Source organism: Myotis myotis, unplaced genomic scaffold (genome assembly GCF_014108235.1).
Source record: "Myotis myotis isolate mMyoMyo1 unplaced genomic scaffold, mMyoMyo1.p scaffold_m19_p_4, whole genome shotgun sequence".
NCBI lineage: Eukaryota > Metazoa > Chordata > Mammalia > Chiroptera > Vespertilionidae > Myotis > Myotis myotis.
In genome coordinates, this window is record NW_023416346.1 from 44,875,636 (window position 1) to 44,894,298 (window position 18,663).

Sequence of the window (18,663 nt, forward strand, 5' to 3'; positions counted from 1 at the left end):
AAAAATTTCTGTTAAGAAATCAGCTGGCAGTTATATGGGTGCCCCCTTGTAGGTAACTAACTGCTTTTCTCTTGCTGCTTTTAAGATTTTCTCTTTGGCCGAAACCGGTTTGGCTCAGTGGATAGAGCGTCAGCCTGTGGACTGAAAGGTCCCAGGTTCGATTGTGGTCAAGGGCATGTACCTGGGTTGTGGGCACATCCCCAGTAGGAGATGTGCAGGAGGCAGCTGATCGATGTTTCTTTCTCATCGATGTTTCTAACTCTCTATCTCTCTCCCTTCCTCTCTGTAAAAAATCAATAAAATATATTTAAAAAAAAAAAAGATTTTCTCTTTGTCTTTAACCCTTGGCATTTTAATTATGATGTGTCTTGGTGTGGGCTTCTTTGGGTTCCTCTTGTTTGGGACCCTTTAAGCTTCTTGGACTTGTAAGTCTATTTCATTCACAGGTAAGGGAACTTTATTGTCATTATTTCTTCAAATAGGTTTTCAATATCTTGCTCTCTCTCTCCTCCTTCTGGCACCCCCATAATGTGAATGTTGGTATGCTTGAAGTTGTCCCAGAGCAGTGATGGTGAACCTATGACACGCGTGTCAGAGGTGACACGCGGACTCATTTTTTTGGTTGATTTTTCTTTTTTAAATGGCATTTAACTATATAAAATAAATATCAAAAATATAAGTCTTTGTTTTACTATCAAAATATCAAATATTTTTTGATATTGCAAATATCAAAAAATTTCTATATGTGACATGGCACCAGAGTTAAGTTAGGGTTTTTCAAAATGCTGTCACGCCGAGCTCAAAAGGTTCGCCATCACTGTCCCAGAGGCTCCTTACACTATCTTCATATTTTTTAATGTTTTTTTCTTTTTGCTCTTCTAAGTGGGTGTTTTTGCTTTATCATATTCCAAATTGTTGATTTTGTTCTCAGAATCCTCTACTGTTGAATCACTGTAAATAATTATTTTAAAAAAAATATTTTTTTATTGATTTCAGAGAGGAAAGGAAAGGGAGAGAGAGATAGAAACATCAATAATGAGAGAGAATCATTGATTGGCTGCCTCTTGCATGCCCCCTACTAGGGATCGAGCCTGCAACCCAGGCATGAGCCTTTGACTGGAATCAAACCCAGGACCTTTCAGTGCACAGGCTTATGCTCTATCCACTGAGCAAAACCAGCTAGGGCCCTGTAAATTATTCTTTTTTTCAGTTAGTGTATATGTAATTTCTGACTGGTCCTTTTTCATGTCTTTGAAATTCTCACTAAAATCCTTGAAAGCTTCACTAAGTCCCTTGAAGCTCTCTTTGAATCCACTGAAGCTCTGATAAAGATCCTTGAGTGCCAGAAGCCAGTCCATCCTTCTTGCTTGACACAGTCACTGCAGGGAAGAAACATCTGCACATCATATGTTTCAAGGGACCTGACATATATGGCATACTGTTCTTAATATGTTTGCTCCCCTTCTTGGTGGTATGTGTTTTAACCAAGGTCACCTCTCTGAGAAAGGTTGTTTCCCCAGGTAGGGATTTTTCCCTGAAGTTAGGGAGGGAATAAAACCCCTTAACTAAGTGCCAGGCGGGTAGTTAATCACTTTAACTATGAACAATCATACTTAAGCTACATAATCTTTACTCCCTGGAATGGAGATAAGAAACGCCCTAACCTTTGGAATAGAAATTGATAGGATTAAAATCAACTGGTATAAATACAGATGTAACAAGACAATAAAACACAGAACCTGGCTGGAGATCCTGGACAGAACTTGGCTGGAGATCATGGCTAGAGATCCTGGCTAGGCTGCTGATCAACTGAATGCTGTCTCTGTGTCATTCCTTCTTCGCCAACTCCGTCCACACCTTTGGGGACCCCCAGATCTGCTGGGGTTGGACATCAACACTTGAGCAACCTTATAACCGTTGCTTTAAACTCTGAATCCAATAGTTTGCTTTCTTCCATTTCATTTATTTCTCTTTCTGGATATTTCTTCCATTCTTTTATTTGTGACATGTTTCTTTGTCTCCTCATTTTGGCTGCTTCCCTGTGTTTGTTTCTATATATTAGATAGAACTGCTATGTCTCCTGGAATTGGTAGGGTGGCTTTGTGTAGTAGGTGTCCTGTAGGGCCCAGTAGCTCAGTCTCCCTAGTCACATGGGACCTCTAGGTGCACCCCTGTGTGAGCTGTGTGCACAGTCTTGTAGTTGTGCCTTGATTGCTGTTGGTGTCACTGGGAGGAATTGACATCCAGGCAAATTGGCTGTGAGGATCAGCTACAACTACAGTGGAAGAGTTGCTGTGCAGGAGACACCCCCTATGGAGCAGGATTTGTTTCAATGGGGCTTTGATGCTCATTGAGTCTGCCCCTTAAGTGTTTTGCTTGTGGATGTGTAGAGTTATAATCTGCTATGGTCTGACCCTGACCACTGAGTACACTGGCTTTGGGGTCTTCAGGGAGATGCAAAGTCATCCACTGCCTGAGGCCACCCAGCAGGAGCTACATAGAAATCTGCAGATGGCTTCTATTTGTATTGGGCTTGGAAATCCCTAGGTGAGGCCCAGATGTGAAGCAAGGCAGGCTGGTGCTAGTGCCCGGTCTTGGGCATCTTATTGATAGGTATGAGGCATGCTGATGCCAGCTGCTGCTTGTTTGAGAGACTTTAGCAAAGTCTGAAGCCTGAGCCAGGACAGGCCATTCATATGGAAAAGCTGCTGCAAACAACTTGGGTAGGACTGCAAGTTGGATGGGGCGGGGCCTCAGAGAATCACCAGGGCAGAGCAAACAGTATGGGCTATGCTGATGGAAGCTCAGATATTGCTGCCAGTGATCCCCATGAGCACCCCTCTCTAGGAGAAGGCTGCCCCAAAGTTGCTGCCCTGATGCCAGACAATCCAGTTCCTCCCATTAGACCCCTGGTTTCACCAGTGCTACCACTAGAATGAGCAGGGCTGTGTAATTACCTGCTCTGGCTCTTTGAGAGGGACTGCCTGAGTCTCCAGCAGCCTCTGTGTCCTTCAGCCACAATCCCTGCTGGTTTTTACAGCCAGAAGTTGCAGGGACTTCTCTTCTCAGCTATGGAGCCCTGGGCTAGGGGTCTGGTGTCGGGCTGGGACCCCTTGCTCCTCACAGGAGGCCTCCACAGGGATGATTTCCATCCCAATTAAAAACACACCACACATGGGTGTTGACCAACCCGTCCTGCCTCTGCCCCTCATGCCAGTTTTGATGTTCTTTCTTCTTTACTTCTCTAGTTGTAGGACTTTCATTCAGCCAGTTTTCAAGTGGTTCTGAATGATGGTTGTTCTGTATTTTAATTGTAATTTTGATGTGGTTATGGGAGGCGAAAAGTACCAGCATTTACTATGCTGCCATCTTGATTCTCCCCTGAGTTCGGATTCTAACAGGCTAATTTTTAAGTTGATAATTTTGTATGGCCCTCGAATTCTGTTATAAATATCTAAATAGCTAACTTTGCATCACCTTGGCAGAAAAAAAGGTTCCCCACCCTTGCTGTGAAGTTTTCTCCATTTGGTAGGATAGAGCACATTCTCCTGTAGAAGTTGGAGCCATAGCCCATCATAATTATAGCCTCCAAGTTGTGTAAGTAGCTTTTATTATTCTACCCTGAAGAGCAGCTATTACATTAGCAGGTTTAAAATGGAGTTTTGAATTTTGTTAAGAGTAATAAGACTGTAAATGCTGCACAAAATTAGCTAATTTTATTTTTAGAAAAACCTAATACAGTTCCGCAGATGAGCTTATCTGTAAGTCCTCAGCAGGATGTCTATTTAAGATAATGTCTATTTAAAATATTTTCCATCAATGAAATTATAAATTGATTTAATAATTATCAATTTCATTTCATCTTGGGGGAAGTTACAACTCTGAAGATTTAAAATTTATTGTATTTTAGTAACATTACTCCTAGGACTATCTCACAATGGTACATTGAAAGAAAAATATAAAATGCAAGAATGTTCACTGTAGCATTACTTCCAATAAATTATAATAGGAGAACGTTTAGTTAAAGTGTAACATGGGCCGTAACCGGTTTGGCTCAGTGGATAGAGCGTCAGCCTGCGGACTGAAAGGTCCCAGGTTTGATTCCAGTCAAGAGCATATACCTTGGTTGCGGGCACATCCCCAGTAGGAGGTGTGCAGGAGGCAGCTAATCGATGTTTCTCTCTCATCAATGTTTCTAACTTCCTATCTCTCTCCCTTCCTCTCTGTAAAAAATCAATAAAATATATTTTAAAAAAATAAAATAAAGTGCAACATGGATGCAATACTAATAGCCACAAGCAACATTATTTCAAAGGATAATTAACTATCTGATATGATGTAACAATAGATAAAACATATGATACAAATTTAGTAAGAAAAATGCATATGCACACATGCAAAAAGATTAAAAGGAGACGCATGAAAACATTTAAAAAATAAAAATAATAAACCTCCTATTTCCAAAAATGCTGTCATTTTCCATTTTGGAAATAATTCTAACACTAGCCATTATATTGCAGAAAGAAATGATTTTTTAGAAGCATTTAGATACATGTAATGATATACATGTTTTCACTAATTTAACACAAATTGTTTACCACAGCTGGAGATTCATGAACAAAAACAAATGAAGAAGAAACTCTCTGGAAAAAAATTTCTTTGCATTTCAGTTAGCCTGTATCCATTTTGAGAAGCTAAAGGCAGGGATGAAAAGAGGAGATGGTTAAGAACAAAGATTGGTGACATTAACAGGAGAATTCCAATCAAAACAGAAACCAATATGAGTTGATAACTGAGGTTATAAACTGTTACATATGGATTATTTCATTTGGGAGTCTAAGGAAGAGGCTTGGATAGACCCACTTCTATGAGACCAAGCTCTTCAGAAGTGAAAATGGAAACTAAAGAACTCAACATGATTTATGTTCCTCAAACCTACCCTTGTAGAGTAATTTATCTGATATTGACCAATTTAATTTGCTAGATAATGATTGCTTCATTTTTTCAAGTGTAACTCATAGTGAATTCTGGAGATTATCTGTTTTTCAGCCTCCAGTTTTTTTTATAATGGAAACCAATATATCATAGCACACAACTAATTGAAGTAATTTGACATCCCATAGAAATTATTTCTTTCCTTTAAACATTTGAGCACCTTTTTATGTAGGCACTATGGGAAGCCCTGTACCCTCACCCTCCAAATAAATGGGAGTGAAACTATATGGGGAGGAAATGAGAGAAGAAAGTGGGGAGGGAGGAACATATTTACAAAATACAGGATGCCCATTTAAATTTAAATTTCAGGTGAACAACAAATAATATTTTAGTATAAATATGCCCCATGCAATCTTTGGGACATGTATGCATTTTTATTTGCTAAATCTGGCAACCCTAAAATATGTTTATATATCCAAACCCTTTAATAACAGCATAAAAATACAGTAGAAACACTGAGAAGAGAAGATCAAATTCTTCATGGGTGGAACAGTATGTTATCTTCTAAGGAAGAATTATCTGCTTTCTTACATGCAGAACTAAAAGGATCACAAAGATGGAGGAGAGGTGTTGGGAGGGTTAAAGGTGAACCCACGTGTAAAAGCAGCCACCAGTATAAATAATCTTGAAAGTTACACACTATCTGAATCTCGGATTTTTTGGTTGTAAAATGTGACTAGTAACTGTGGCAATTACATATGACACTGCAAATGGAAGCTCCTACCAAAAGACTTAACATTTAGTAAATTTCAATGAATATTGATTATCCTCCATTGTCACCAGTTCCCACACTCTGCCCACCCCTTTCCCCGCCATTATATGGCTGGAACAAGACACAGTCCAAGAAGCAATACTGAACCAGCACTTCAGCAGAGCTGACCATATTATGAAACAACAGACCTCACTCTTAGAGAGCAAGTCTCTCCAAAGTGGTGTGTCAACTTTATAAATTACAAAATGACGAAAACTTCCTTCCAGGAAGTATGACAGAAAGTACTCCTTATAGAACAGGTTATGGGACTTTCAGGTACTTATGACTAAATTTTTTCTTTCTCTTAAGGAAACATCACTTAGGGTAATTGTGACCAAAGGGTTTACCAGTAGAGAGCTGTTGGATTCCCAGTGCCAGTTTTACTCATCTACCAGGAGGCAACACAAGAGGGCAAATCAAGCCTCTCATATTAGGAGACTCTCCAATCATTGATAGCAAAGACTAATAAAGAACTTACTGCACACCAGGTACTATTTTAAAACTTATACTTATATTAAATGCTAATCATTTACTATTGAGAAAATTAACTCTCAGAAAGGTTAAATAACTTGTATACGGTTACACAGAGATAAGATATATATGTAGGCAGTATGGCTCCAGGGTACACTTTCTTAATTTCTGTACTATACTGCCCATGCTACTATGACCATCCTGTAACTGAGCATGCTGCTAGGTGAACCACATGTTCAGCATGAAAAAGTAAGATAAACTTCTTATGCAAAGTACTTTATAATCTAATAAAAAATAAACACACTAAAGACACACAACAACATAGGTCCAGGCATGATTAAATCCCAAAGTGAGTGATTTGGGCAGCAAGAGTGATAGAAATTCAGAAGTGAGAAAGGACTTCATGGAGAAGGCTGAAATTAAAGGAATAATGTTTTGTGCCTGATCAATTTCTAAAATAGCTTTCTTCTCATGGTTTGGCTTTCTTAATGATTGATGGAGTTTACTGACACATTGATTTAACAACCAAGATGAGCATCATTGCTGGAATGATCAATTAACTATAATGAAGCCTGGCTCCTCATTCAAACAATCCATTCTTCTCCAAGATCCTGGCACATCTTCTTCGTATAGCTTGTGCTTTCTATTGTTTTATTTTTAAATAAGCCCTGTCCACGGCTTTTCTTGGCTGACAATCAATACCATCCTCCCAATAACTTTAAAGATCAATAAACCCAGAAAAATCTTGGCATTCTATATATTTTATGGCAAGGCCTTCTGCACCATGGTTTTGATAAATTTTCATATTGTTAGAAGCAAAATTTGAAATCAAATTTGTGCTTCATTAAAGAAAGAAAGGATTGCTACACAACACTGCCTACCTATCTCTGCCATATTCAAATGACAGTCCCTTAGCTGCCATCTTGTGGTAAACAACACACACTGTAAAAAAGGCATTCAGCATTTCATAGTAAGAATCGAGATTTCCATTTTAATGTCTTCTTAATGGATGGTTCCTAGCCCTTTCACCTGCTCTTATGATAAGCACTTTTTCTTTCCTTGGTTTTTTTCTTTCTTTCTTTCTTTTCATTTGTTTGGTCTGAAGTTTGTTGCATCCCAAAGTAATTTCAATATTTATACTCCAGTAGCTCTTTTATGACACTAATTTCACTTTACATGAGAAGTAAAAGATGTTCCATGTTTTGGATGAATGTTTATACTACTAAATGTGAAATAATTTAATATTGCCCTACTTTGAGACAAACTATGAAGTAGTTGAATGTGACCACACACATACACACACACACACACACACACACAGTATGTTTTAAAATCTCAGCACTGTGCACTTCATTCTAAAAGACCACCAATTAAAGACAGTAAACCTTCACATTTTACTTTCAGTGAGTTCACTTGCTATCCCTAAAGTTAGTTAATTTAATTTTTGAGCCTTATTTATTGTGTTGAGACAGCTTGGCTCCCATCTCTCACACATTTTGATTTGCCCTTGTATATGCTTACTTATTCTAACCTTTAAGTTAATTTACATATTCAGGCCCTATAACTCTGGCTAGAGAACTTGTGAAGGAGAATTTGCTTCAGGATCAAGTTTGTGTTGTTATGTAATCAAGGTAGGCAGTATTCATTAGAGATTAGGTGTACTGTGTGTGGACTGGGACTATCTAGGTCTGTATCCTGAATCATGTCTTTCTGTTTTACTAGCTCTTTGCCCTTGGGCACATCACTTAGCATCTTCATGCCTTAGCTTCCACAGATTTAAAGTGGGGATTATAATGGGATCTATTTCATAAGATTGTTGAAGGGATTACATGAATTAACACATTCATTGAACAGCATCAAACAGAGAGAAAGTATTCAAAAAACATTAGCTAATATGACTTACCATTTTATTTTTTTAATTAAAAAATATGGAACGCTTCACGAATTTGCATGTCATCCTTGCACAGGGGCCATGCTAATCTTCTCTGTATTATTCCAATTTTAGTATATGTGCTGCCAAAGCAAGCACATGACTTACCATTTATTGTTTGTTTTTATACATTCTATATCCTTAAATAACATTATTATTATTTATTCCTTTCTTTCTCCCTAATGCCAGGTCACTCTGCTGTCTGACTCTCAATGTTCTATCACCTTATTCTTTTAATTGGTTTAACAAATGTTCACTGAGTCCTTAATATGTGCCACACATAATTCTAGGTACTGAAGCTACAAGAATGAAAAGCACAGCAATGCCTTAGGTCTCATACAGCTCACAACTTGGAAGGTATTGGATGATAAACAGATAAATTCATGAACCGCATAATTTCAGAAAGTAATATATACTAGAAAAATGGGACGGGGAAGTGTAATAAAAAGTAAGGGAAACAAAATCTGAAGACTCAAAAGCAGGAGTCTAAGTTGTGTACTAATGTCCCACAAGTTCAAAGCAGCTGAATCTACAGTCTTTTGATGATCTTCCTATGTATCATTCTGCCTTTTCCTAGGACAAAGGAATAAAAAAAGAAGTGGTAGCAAATGAGGTTAGAGAAGTAGGTGGAGACCAGATAACATAGGGCTTTGTAGAGCATGTTAAGGACTTTTTCATTCTAGGTGCAATGGGAATCCATCAGAAAGTTTTAAAGCAAGAAGTTATAGGATCAAATATATGTTTGCTTATTTTTATCTTCACCAAAGGTTATGCTAATTGATTTTAGAGAGAGGGAAAGAGAGGGGAGAGAGAGAAGCATCAGTGGGAAAGAAAAACATCCATCGGTTGTTGCCTCCTGTATGAGCCCTGTCCAAGGGTCAAACCCACTACCTAAGTATGTGCCCTGAGCAGGAACTGAACCCACAACCTTTTGGTGTATGAGACGATGCTCCAACTAACTGAGCCACATCAGCCAGGGTTTAATGTTTGCTTTGTAAAAGATCATATTTTCTGTTTGTCATCTTAAAAGCCACGAGGACTTGTATTCAGAGAATGAAGCAGATGTATAAATAGAAACAAATGTGAGAGATGACAAGTGAGTCACTTACTCAAAGATGTGCTATATTTATACCTGTGAATTCCACATATCTCTTTATAACAAACTAGAGGCCCGGTGCAAGAGATTCATGCACTGAGGGCGGGGGCGGGGGGGTCCCTCAGCCCGGCCTGCACCCTCTCAGTCCAGGACCCCTCGGAGGATGTTCACCTGCTGACTTAGGCCCAATCCTCTCGCAGTCAGGGACCCCTCGCTCCTTACCACCCACCCACAGCGGAGGCAAGAGAGGCTCCTGCCACCATCACTGCACTTGCCAACCTTGAGCCTGGCTTCTGGCTGAGCGGCGCTCCCCCTGTGCTCCTGCATTGAGCATCTGCTCCCTGGTAGTCAGTGTGCGTCATAGCAACCAGTCATTCCACTGTTCAGTTAATTTGCATATTAGGCTTTTATTATAAAGGATTCTCCATGTTTGCTTAAGATATTTCTAAATGTTTTCTGTTTATTGCCAACCAACCAAAATATTTCTACTTCATTCGTTCACCTCTAAGCTTACAAAATATGTTCTCTCTACCTTTCTCATAATACTGATTTCACCTTTATTTCCCTTATAAACATCTTGACAGCAAATATATATACTAGAGGCCTGGCCTGAGGGGATCAGGCTGAAACCAATCTCTGGGTCTGGGGTGCTGGTAAAGCAGATTTGGAGCCGACAGTGCCCCAGCAGCAATCTAACCCATGGCTAATTCTGCAAGGAATTGAGCTCCCTCCTCTACTATTGAGAGCATCTGCCCCCTGGTGGTCATTGCATGTCATAGCTACCAGGCAAATGGTCAATTGGTTAAAGGGTTGGACGATCGCTTAGGCTTTTATATATATACTAGAGGCCCGGTTCATGGAATTTGTGCATGGGTAGAGTCCTTAAGCCTGGCTAGCAATAAGGGCAAATCAGGTTTCCCACCTCCCCACGTCCTCCTTCCCTTGCTCCCTCAGCACCCTGCCGATGCTCCTGGTTGCTCGCCATGTTCCGCACCACCCTCTGTGGTCAGCGCACATCATAGTGAGCTATTTAACTCCCAATCTCCCAGTTGAACTCCTGAGGAAACACTTTGCATATTAGCCTTTTATATATATAGATATATAGTCTTCTAATGTCCTACAAGTTCAAAGCAGCTGAATCTACAGTCTTTTTATGATATTCCTGTGTATTATTCTGTCTTTTCCTGTGACAGATCTGGAAGCCAAAGGATTAATAAAACTGGGACACATTGGGGTGCCACAGACTGCGGAAACTGATTAAATGTCAAGTAATGGGAATAGACCCTGCTAGACAGAACAAAGATGGCCTCCAAGAAAATAAATGTTATGTGGCATTGATAAGCTGTTGACATAGTGATAGCAATTTGTTAAAGGATTACCCAACAAGTATACAGAGCAAAACCACAAAAGGTTTAGGAACACAGAATTCAAAGATCTAAGTTTGCAGTCAGCACCAAGGAAAGTCTAATAGTTAGTAATAGGGCTTTCATCAAAGGAATGTAGCTTGAGTTCAGAACTGGCAAGAACAAGTCAGGGTCCCCATCCCTCAAGACTTGATAGCCTATCCATACAGAAAATTCCCAGGGACCAAGTAAAGACCCAATTACTTGAACTAGGATTTAAAAAATTGGAGAAAAACTACAATCAAGTGCCTTGATATTGAATTCCTCATGTCTTGGGTTTCTGTTCCACTTATTTGTCCTAAACCAGGAGATACAGATGAATTTAGAATTGGTAGAAGGTTGAGATCAAAGACCCCAAATGTACAACAAATCTATTATATTGCCTTCATTCATGAATTGCACATCGATACAGAAAGTAGCAGAAAGCAGTGAGTACTCAACTTATTTGTCTCTCCAACTACTATTCTCCTTGAGAAAGGTCAGATTTTTGAGAAGCAAGCCTATTCTATAACAACTCAAGTGAAACAAAAAAAAATAGTTTCTCAAAGACACTAAACACTTCCAATTTGATAATTTTTTTTGTCTTGAGTCATGGAAATGAATGCTTGTATCGAGAAACAAGAATGAAGGCATGTGTGCACAAGGAATCAGGCAGGTCACTGAACACATTGCTGGCAGAAGAGCTAACTGAATAATAAATTAATTCAGAGTAACATCTCTGAGAAAATGCATTTTATATCCCTGTCTTCCCCAATCTAAAGGGACAATATGTGAAGTTAAACCAAGACACGGTCTTGAACAAAAAGCAAAAGCTGATGTTATCTTTAATGTTTATATTGACCTCCTCGCAAAATGCTGCCGTTTCAGTCAAGCAAGGAAACTTTGTGAACTTAGTGGAGTTTTCCAGGTTAAGATTCAAAGAAAAATGTATGTTTTCAATAAGTCATTGACTTTCTGAACCAGAGCAAATCTTTCCAATCTTAAGATGGTTAGGCTTCTTTCCTGGGTCTTTGAGAAAGGGACTGAAATTTTCTATGAAATGCTGTTTTTATTTTCAGCCGTGCCTAATGCAAAATTACTGATAGTGCCCAAATATCACAAAAGTCAGAACAGAATCCATATTCTCCATTGCCCTACAACTAGAGAGAGTCACAGAGAGATGATGGAGAATCTAAACCACATAGCCTTGAAAAGCTAAATGTTTACTATATGAATTCTGCAGAAGTTTGAGGAATTGCACTGTTGGTGCTCGGTCAACACTTTCCAAGAATCATTGTTTAGTGGCTCTTCCATTAAAAAGCTTTATTAATCGCAAAAAGGCTGCTTCCTTGATTTCAGTATTGCATTTCTATCACATTTGTTCTGAAATCACCAGTAACGGATAAATTGATGCTGAATGCTTCTTGAGTGATGATACATAACAGTGTAAATTAATGCCAATCCAAATTCATGAACATTGCCTAGAAATCTTATTACATACTTCATCTCCCATTCCACTGAGGCATTTTCCAAACCTTAACTGCCCTCTTCAGGGCCCTTAATCAGGGCCAACCACATAATTTGCATGGTCCAATACAAAGTGAAAATGCAAGCCTCCTGGTTCAAACAGGAAGATAAAAGCATTTTTCTTCCTTCTGCAGTCTCTGCCTCAATTTGTCAATATTCTTTATATATATATATATATATATATATATATATATATATATATATATATATATATATATAATGCAAAATGTCCCCTCAGGAGTTCAACTGACCAGGAAGGAGTTTGGTTGCTCCCTATGATGTGTGCAGGGGGTGGCATGGAACGATGGAAGGCTCCAGCCGGCAGGTGGCAATTAGGGAAGGGAGGCCCTGGCTGGCAGTCAGCAGGTGCTAGGAACCCTACCCGTGCATGAATTCTGTGCACTGGGACTCCAATTACTATATAATGCTGCACTCTTGGAACAAATGTAGACACTCATAGTTACCCAGGTCTCTTCCCACCACTTAAGGAAGGGGCTGTGGACACCTGACCCTGATCATTAACATGTTCCTAGGTAGGGACAGGGGAGTAGCTAACCCAGAATCAGTCCTGGGGAGGTGGAAGGTGAGCTAAGACCCAAGGGTGTTCCACTTTCCCATTGGATGTCACTTGTACAAAACAAATTCGAAGGCAAAATGATTAAGAATTCCAAGATGGCAATCACAGAATATTAAAACCCCAAGTGTGGAGCCCCCTTCTGAGTGAGGAGCCCTTTATGACTGCATAGGTCACTCTCTCATGAAGTCCACTCTGCCCTAATGCACCTTTGACCTACTACAAAAAAAAATATAGAGGCTTGAAACGTGGACTTCTTCACCTTAATAATCTACCACACACAAATAAAGCAATATCCTGTACCCAACCTTTTTTTCATCATTTCATCAAATGAAGTGTGTTTCCATCTTGTCAAAGCTAATTCATTTAGGTGTGCTCCATCCCAATACCATTTCCTCTGATACTTTTCTCTGTCAAGTGTATACTCTATCCTGATTAACATATCCTTCTAATTATCCTATTTCCTTAATTATCTGCACAGAGTAAATTTTTCTAGAAATAGTCATGTAGCTTCAAAATGTACCCAAAATCTGACCTCTTTTAACCATCTCCATTATTCCTCTAGTCCAAGCCAGAATTATCGTTCTCCTAATTTATTGCAATACCCTGCTAAATCGTTTATCCGCTTCCACCTCTTGCCCTTCTAGAATCCATTCTCCACACAGTAATTTTTCAAAACACAAGTCCAGAACTATCGATCTTTCATTCTAAACCTATGGTACATACCATGAATGGGGTACTTTTTATGGATACAGTGTTTTATTTTATTTGGTCTTATTGATCAAGCTCTTCCTTTATGGTTTCTTCCATTAATTTATACTCAAAAAGTTCTTTCTCAGCTAAAGTTAAATCAACATTCACCATTATTTTTCTGGCCTTTACCTTTTCTTTGTTTCTCATACTGAACTATTTAATAAATCTGATGTAAGGAAAATAAGTGCAATATAAATTTATTTTTCAAATATTTAAACAATTGTACCTGTACCATTACCAAATAATTCTATTCCTTCCACTAATTTAGAAGGTCATATTGGTTATATTCTAAATTCTTTATAAATCAAGTGTTTTGTTGCTGTTGATGAGAGTAGTGGTAATGGTGGTGGTTGTTTTTCTGTTGGACCATGTTTTCCCATTAATCCAGATATTAATTCTTTTTTTCTTTAATGATTAAGGTATTACATATGTGTCCTTATCCTCCCATTGCCCCCACTCCCCGACTCATTCCCTCACCCCCCTGGTGTATGTGTCTATTGGTTAGGCTTATATGCATGCATACAAGTCCTTTGGTTGATCTTTCTCCCTCATCCCCACCCTCCCCTATCTTCCCTCTGATGTTTGACAGTCTGATCAATGCTTCTCTGTCTCTGGATCTGTTTTTGTTCATCAGTTTATGTTTTTCATTATATTCCAGAAATAAGTGAGATCATGTGATATTTATCTTTCTCTGACTGGCTTATTTCACTTAGCATAATGCTCTCCAGTTCCATCCATGCTGTTGCAAATGGTAAGAATTCCTTCTTTTTTACCGCAGAGTAGTATTCCATTGTGTAGATGTACCACAGTTTTCTAATCCACTCATCTGCTGATGGGCACTTAGGCTGTTTCCAAATCTTAGCTATGGTGAATTGTGCTGCCATGAACATAGGGGTGCATATATCTTTTCTAATTAGTGTTTCTAGTTTCTTGGGATATATTGTTAAAAGTGAGATCACTGAGTCAAATGGGAGTTCCATTTTCAGTTTTTTGAGGAAACTCCATACTGTCTTCCATAGTGGCTGCACCAGTCTGCATTCCCACCAGCAGTGCACAAGGGTTCCTTTTTCTCTGCATCCTCACCAGCACTTGTCGTTTGTTGATTTGTTAATGATAGACATTCTGACAGGTGTGAGATGGTACCTCATTGTCATTTTGATTTGCATCTCTCGTATGATTAGTGACTTTGAGCATGTTTTCATATGTCTCTTGGCCTTCCTTATGTCCTCTTTTGAAAAGTATCTATTTAGTTTTGTTGTCCATTTTTTATTGGATTGTTTATCATTCTTTTGTTAAGTTGTATGAGTTCCCTGTAAATGTTGGAGATTAAACCCTTATTAGAGATATCGTTGGCAAATATGTTCTCCCATTCAGTGGGCTTTCTTGTTGTTTTGTTGATGGCTTCTTTTGCTGTACAGAAGATTTCATTTTGATGTAGACCCATTTTTTATTTTCTCTTTATTTTCCATTGCACTAGGAGCTGTATCGGTGAAGATACTGCTTAGGCATATGTCTGAGATATTGCTGCCTGTAGATTCCTCTACTATTTTTATGGTTTCCCATCTTATGTTTAAGTCCTTTATCCATTTTGAGTTTATTTTTGTGTATGGTGAAGTTTGTAGTCTAGTTTCATTTTTTTTGCATGTATCTGTCCAATTTTCCCAACACCATTTATTGAAGAAACTGTCTTGACTGTGCTTGCCTCCTTTGTCAAATATTAATTGAGCATAGTGGTTTAAGTCAATTTCTGGGTTCTCTATTCTATTGCATTGGTCTATATGTCTGTTCTTGTGCCAGTACCGGGCAGTTTTGAGAACAGTGGCTTTGTAATACAGCTTGATATCTGGTATTGAGATCCCTCCTACTTTGTTCTTCTTTCTCAGGATTGCTACATCTATTCAGGGTCTTTTTTTATTCTAGATGAATTTTTGGAGAGTTCATTCTAGGTCTGTGAAATATGCCATTGGTATTTTAATGAGGAGTGCATTGGATCTATAGATTGCTTTGGGTAGTATGGACTTTTTAATGATGTTGATTCTACCAATCCATGAACATGGTATGTTCTTCCATTTGTTTATGTCTTCCTCAGATATTAATCCTTGTACCAATTCCACATCCCCCTGGCTATTGTAGTTTAAAGGGAGCCATGCAGGTGAGGAGGGTAAAGTTAGAATATGTGATGTGATAAGGCCTTTCTAATGACTCTCCCTTTTCAAAATTTCCTTGACTAGTCTCACTGGTTTTTCCTCTAGATAATCTTTAGCATCTTTTCAAAATATTCCAATATAAATTCTTTAGGAGGTTGAAATAAAAATTACATTGAACTCATAAATTATTTTGAAAATAATTTAATAATTTAAAATAATTCAGTGTTGCTGTTCAGAATTATGACCTGCCTCTGCACTTATTTTTCTTTTTTCAAAGTGCTCTATTTTTGCTTTTCTTCACATAAACCCCAAGTCTTGTGGGGTGTTTATTTCTGGGCTTTTAATTTGTTTTCCTAATCTAGGAAAATGAATGTTTGGGAGTAATATTTTCTAATGAGGTTTTGTAATTTAAGTGCAAACTGTTGATTTGATATGTATATATGTCCAACTTATTCTTATTTATTCTTATTCTAACAATTTTTAAATTGAACTCCATGGAATTTTTTAGAGGACAATCATATAACCTGCAAATAAAAAATATGTTCTTATTTTAAATAGCTATAGTTGTCATTTCTGTTTCATGATGTACTGTTCTTACTAGAATTTCCATAATATGACAGTAGTAATAATAATACATATAAACGATAATAATAAGAGCAGTAACAGGAATAGGAGGCATTCTTGTATCATTTGTGAGATTAATTGCTTTAGTATTTTACCTTCAGAATCATTGTAACAAAATAATCTGGCCTCATTCTTCACTATTCCCTTACCAACACATATACATCATAAGCACACCAGTCTATTAACTGATGGTAGGAGTAGAATATGTATTTTTCTTGGACAATAACTTTTTCTTGATATATACTAAACATACCATAAAATTTACATTTTCAGTGATAAATTCTATTGTCTTTAGTATATTCACAAAGTCATGCAATGACCAACATTATCTAATTTCAGAACATTTTCATCACCCTCATCAGAAATTCCATACTCATTGGCAGTCACTGCCAATTTTCCCCTCACCCCATCCCTGGCAACCATTAATCTACTTTCTGTCTGTATGGATTTTCCTATTCAGAACACTTCATATAAATGGAATCTTATAATAATGCGGCTTTTGGTTTTCAACTTCTTTCCCTTAGTATAATGTTTGCAAGGTTCATCAATGTTGTAGAATGTATCACTACTGTGTATCTTTTTTATTGTACTATTCCATTGTATGGTTTTACCAAATGTTGTTTATTCACCCATTGCTGGCTATTTGGGTTGTTTCTATTTTTTTAGTGATAATGAATAATGCTTCTATTAATATTCACGTACAAGTTTTTGTGTGACTATATGTTTTCAATTCTCCTAGGTATATACTTAGGAATGAAATTTCTGAGTCATATGTAAACTCTCCATTTAACTTTTTCAGGAAGTACGAAATTGTTTTCACAGTAGCTATAACATTTTACATGTGAGAGCATTTACAAATTCATGAGCAATTCAGCAAAGTATGAGCATTCCTATTTCTTCACACCATCTCTAACACCTGTTACTGTTTGTCTTTACCATATAGCCACCCTAGTTTGTATAAATTGGTGTCTCATGTTGGTTTTGATTTGTATTTCTCTAATAATGAATAATATTGAGCATCTTTTCATGTGCTTAATGATTATTAGTATATCACCATTTGAGAAATGTCAATTCATGTCCTTTGCCCATTTTTTAGTTGAGTTGTTTGTCTTTTGCTGTTCAGTTGTAAATGTTCTTTATACACTCAGGATATAAGTCCCTTATCATATTTATTATTTGGAAATATTTTCTAACATTCTGTGGGTTCTCTTTTCACTTACTCGGTACTGTCCTTTGAATCACAAAAACATTTTTAAAAAATTTTGATGAAGTCCAATTTATCATTTTTTTGTTGTTGCTTATGTTTTTGATGTCATAGCTGAGAATCCATTGCCATATCTAAGGTCATGAAGTTTTATGTCTAAGGTTTCTTTGAACAGTTTTATAGCTTCAGCCTTTACATATAAGCATTTGACCTATTTTGAGTTAACTTTATTTTTTTTAATCCTCACCTGAGGATATTTTTCCATTGATGTTTTAGAGAGAGTGGAAGGAAGGGGGAGATACAGAGAGAGGGAGTTACATGCCCTTGACTAGAATCGAACCTGAAATCCTTCAGTCCATGGGTCTATGCTCTATCCACTGACTCAAACTGGCTAGGGCTATTTTGAGTTAACTTTAGTATAAGTGTGATGTAGGGGTCCAATTTCATTTTTTTGCATGTGGATGTACAGTTGTTTCAGCACCATTTGTTGAAACAACAATCCTTTGCCCATTGGATTGTCTTGGTAACTTTGTAGAAAAGCAGTATGAATGTGAGAGCTTATTTCTATAATCTCAAATCTATTCCATTGTTCTATATGTCTATTCTTACATTAGCACTCCACTGTATTGATTATGATAGCTGTATATTAAATTTCAAAAGGGAACTGTGAATCCTCCCACTTTGTCATTCTTTTCAACATTACTTAGGCTATTCTGAGTCCCTAGCATTTTCTTGTGAATTTTAGGATCAGTTTATTAATTTCTGGCAAAACAGTAGGTGTGATTTTGGAAAGGTTGCATTGAATCATTAAATCAATTCGAGGAGTGTTGCCATTTTAATAATATTAAATCTTTAATCCAAGATTGTGAGATACTTTTCCATTTATTTAGACCTTTTTTAATTTTCAGCAATGATGCTTTGTATTTGTCAGTGTACAAATCTTGCACTTCCTTAGTTAATTCATTCCTAAGTATTTTATTCTTTTTGTGCTATTGTAAATGAAAATTTCTTACTTTCATTTTCCTACTGTTAATTGCTATCATAGAGAAATACAGTTGATTTTTGTGTATTGATCTTGGGTCCTGCAACCTTGCTAAAGTTTTTGATTGTTTGTTATTAGGGACTTAGTGGATTCTTCAAGATTTTATAAAATCATATTCTTTGTAGGTGGAGATAATTTTACTCTTTTCTTTGTAATCTGGATGCCTT

The 18,663-nt window shown here is 37.5% G+C and overlaps 1 non-coding gene across 1 annotated transcript; it reads right to left on the reverse strand.

Moving 5' to 3' along the window:
• Nucleotides 1–8,139: 8,139 nt before the first annotated feature.
• LOC118654786 lies at nt 8,140–8,246 on the reverse strand. The gene has a single exon (XR_004967054.1). It is a non-coding gene; the product is annotated as a U6 spliceosomal RNA (small nuclear RNA).
• Between the last annotated feature and the right edge of the window lie 10,417 nt (nt 8,247–18,663).